The 3,475-nt window shown below is 42.6% G+C and overlaps 1 protein-coding gene across 1 annotated transcript in view; it reads right to left on the bottom strand.

Moving 5' to 3' along the window:
- ANKRD11 (ankyrin repeat domain 11) overlaps window positions 1-2,106 on the bottom strand; it is a 220,659-nt gene extending 218,553 nt beyond the window's left edge. The window contains exon 1 of the mRNA XM_015562954.1: window positions 2,022-2,106. The gene's annotated coding sequence lies outside the window, so the exon portion shown is untranslated. The remainder of the gene's footprint in view (window positions 1-2,021) is intronic.
- Between the last annotated feature and the right edge of the window lie 1,369 nt (window positions 2,107-3,475).

Here is a 3,475-nt window from a genome sequence, read left to right as displayed (position 1 = left end):
GGGGGGGGGGGGGGGGGATCAATGTAACCCACAGTATTTACAAACTAATAAAACAATATGATCAACTCAATAGATACAAAAAGTTTTTTATCAGGCTGAAAGATTTTAAATAAATAAGTAAATAACGTTTTTTATAAAATCCAATGTCTATTCCTGAGAAAAACATGGCAAACCTGAAATAACAGGTAATTTCCTCAGTATGATAATGTGCATCTATAAAAACCCTGCAGTTAACATAGTTAATGGTGAAAAAATGAATGCTTTTCCCCAATGATCAGAAATAAGCCTCAGACTGACGTCTACCCTCACCACTTCTTTTCGAGACTGTACTGAAGGTTCTAGTCAGGGTAATCAGATCAAAAGAAAAGACATAAAAGGTACCCAGATTAGAAAATAAGTAAAACTGACTTCCCCTAGCTAGTGTGGCTCAATTGGTTGGGCATAGTCCCAGGGCACATGCCTGAGTTCTGGGCTCAATCCCCAGTAGGGAGCATGTAGGAGGCAGCTGACTGATGTATTGCTCTCACATCCGTTTCTCTCTCTCTCTCTCTCTCTCTCCCCCCCCCTCACCCCCGCTCAGTGGATAGAGCATCAGCCTGCAGACCAAGGGGCCCTGGGTTTGATTGCAAACAAGGGCTCATACCTCGGTTGCAGGGTCCTCCCTGGCACGGGCCCGGTTGGGGCTTGTGCAGGAGGCAACCAATCAATGAGTTTCTCTCACATCAACATTTCTCTCTGTCTTTCCCTCTCTCTTCCACTGTCTCTAAAAATCAATGGAAAAATATCCTCAGGCAAGGGTTTTTTTAAATACTATATAATAAAAGCCTAATATGCTAAGTGTCCGGTCATCCGTTCAACCAATCAAAGCATAATATGCTAATGATGTGCTAAGGCTACTCAACCGCTCACCATTACATGCACTAACCACCAGGGAACAGATAGTCGACCAGTCGACCTGTCACTATGATGTGCACTGACCACCAGGGGGCAGACATTCTGACCAGTAGGTTAGCTTGCTGTTGGGGTCCAGCTGGGACAAGCCCTGGAGCCCTCCTGCAGTCCCTCTCTGGCTGGCCAACCTCCCACATCCCTCCCTGGCCACAATTGTGCACCAGGGGGGTCCCTCAGCCTGGCCTGTGCCCTCTCACAACCCAGGCTGAGGGAGACACGTAAACACAGACACACACACACACACACACACACACACACACACACGCACACGCACACAATCACGAATTTTGTGCACCAGGCCTCTAGTAATAATAATAAAATAAATAAACTGACTTCATTGGTGAATATCATCATCTACATAGAATACTCACTGGAATCTAGAAAAAAAAACACACTAGAATAAATGAGTTTATTAGTATGGTTGTAGGATACAAGATCAATTAAAAATTGACAAGTAGGCCCTAGCCAGGTAGCTTAGTTGGTTAGAGCTTCATCCCAATATGCCAAGGTTGGGGGTTTGATGCCATCAGGGTACATACAAGAATCAACCAATGAATGCATAAGTAAGTGGAACAACATATCTCTCCCACCCCAGCCACCACCTCTCTATAAAATCAATTAAACAATTTTTTAATTTGACATTTATACTAGTACAAAAATTATCAAAATTTAAAAATTACCATTTACAACAGCATCAAAATATTTAAAACTTTAGAGATACAGCTGACAAGAGATGTGCAAGATTCCAACACTGATACTCGAAGCACCACTGAGGGAGACTACAACAGTGATGGCGAACCTTTTGAGCTCGGCGTGTCAGCATTTTGAAAAACCCTAACTTAACTCTGGTGCCGTGTCACATATAGAAATTTTTTGATATTTGCAACCATAGTAAAACAAAGATTTACATTTTTGGTATTTATTTTATATGTTTAAATGCCACTTAACAAAGAAATATCAACTAAAAAAATGAGTTCACGTGTCATAGGTTCGCCATCACTGGACTACAGTATACCTCAGTCAACAGAAAGACTTATCATGTTCATGACCAGACAATGCAATAAAGTTACCATGTCAATTCTCTCCAATTCTGTCATACTGCCAATGCAATCCCAATCAAAATCCCCACAGGTTTTTTTGTGCAATTTGACATATTGATCCTAAAATTCATATGGAAATGAGAAAGACCTAAAATAAAACAACTTTGAAAAAGAAAAAACAAGCCTGAAGGGCTAACACCACTGGACATCAAGGCTTACTATAAAGCTACTAGAGGTCCGGTGCACGAATTCGTGCACCAGTGGGGTCCCTTGGCCTGACCTGCAGGATCAGGCCAAAACCAGCTCTCCGACATCCCCCGAGGGGTCCCAGATTGTGAGAGGGCGGGGAGGGACGAGGGAAGTTGGCCAGCCAGGGAGGGGCCGCAGGAGGGCTTTAGGGTGTGTCCAGCCAGTCTCACTCAGGCCCAATGAGCCAGACCCCAGCAGAAGCTAACCTACCAGTCGGAGTGTCTGCCCCCTGATGGTCAGTGCACATCATAGTCAGTGGTTGAGCAGCCTTAGCATGTCATTAGCATATTATGATTTGATTGGTTGGACAGATGACCGAACACTTAGCATATTAGGCTTTTATTATATAGGATAGTAAGTAATTGTGCTAGTGCACTATGGCCCAAGGACAGATGAAGAGATCAATGGAACAGAGTGTCCAGAAACAGACCCACCTACAGACGGACAACTGATCTTTTTTAATATATTTTATTGATTTTTTACAGAGAGGAAGGGAGAGGGATAGAGAGTTAGAAACATCGATGAGAGAGAAACATCGATCAGCTGCCTCCTGCACACCCCCAACTGGGGATGTGCCCGCAACCAAGGTACATGCCCTTGACCAGAATCAAACCTGGGACCCTTCAGTCCACAGGCCGACGCTCTATCCACTGAGCCAAACCGGTTAGGGCAGACAACTGATTTCTGATAGATAAAAAGGCCAGGAGAGAAAAAGACTTCCTTTTATATAAATTCTAGAAAATGCAAAATAACAGAGTGACAAAAAGCATACTGTGGGGCAAGAAGGGCAGGGTGGCAGGGAGAGATTATAAAGAGATCCTAAAAAATTTAAGGGCACGATGGATGTATTCATTATCTTAACTGTAGTATATACATATGCCAAAAATTAATCAAAGTATACACTTCAACAGGTACAGTTTATTGTATGCTAACAATATAAAACTGGTTAAAAAGAAAATAGGGACAACAGGGGGATGAGAGCATGAGTGGGGGTGGGGAGGATGGGGGTCAATGGGGGGGAATGAGGACACATTTGTAAATTCTTAACTAATAAAGAATTTAAAGACTAAAAAAGAAAAGAAAATAGAACTTACCAGGCATCAAATATCACTCTTGGCCAAGCAAAATAAAGGGGGGAGGAGGAAATAATTAAATTATAATTTAGTTCTTATGTCTGGCCAGGACTGGACAATTATTAAAAGAAAGAAATCACCCTAGCTGGTTTGGCTCAATGG

Source organism: Myotis davidii, unplaced genomic scaffold (assembly GCF_000327345.1).
Source record: "Myotis davidii unplaced genomic scaffold, ASM32734v1 scaffold77, whole genome shotgun sequence".
Lineage (NCBI taxonomy): Eukaryota > Metazoa > Chordata > Mammalia > Chiroptera > Vespertilionidae > Myotis > Myotis davidii.
Note: the sequence above shows the minus strand (reverse complement) of the source record. Positions and strands in the feature narration are given on the sequence as shown.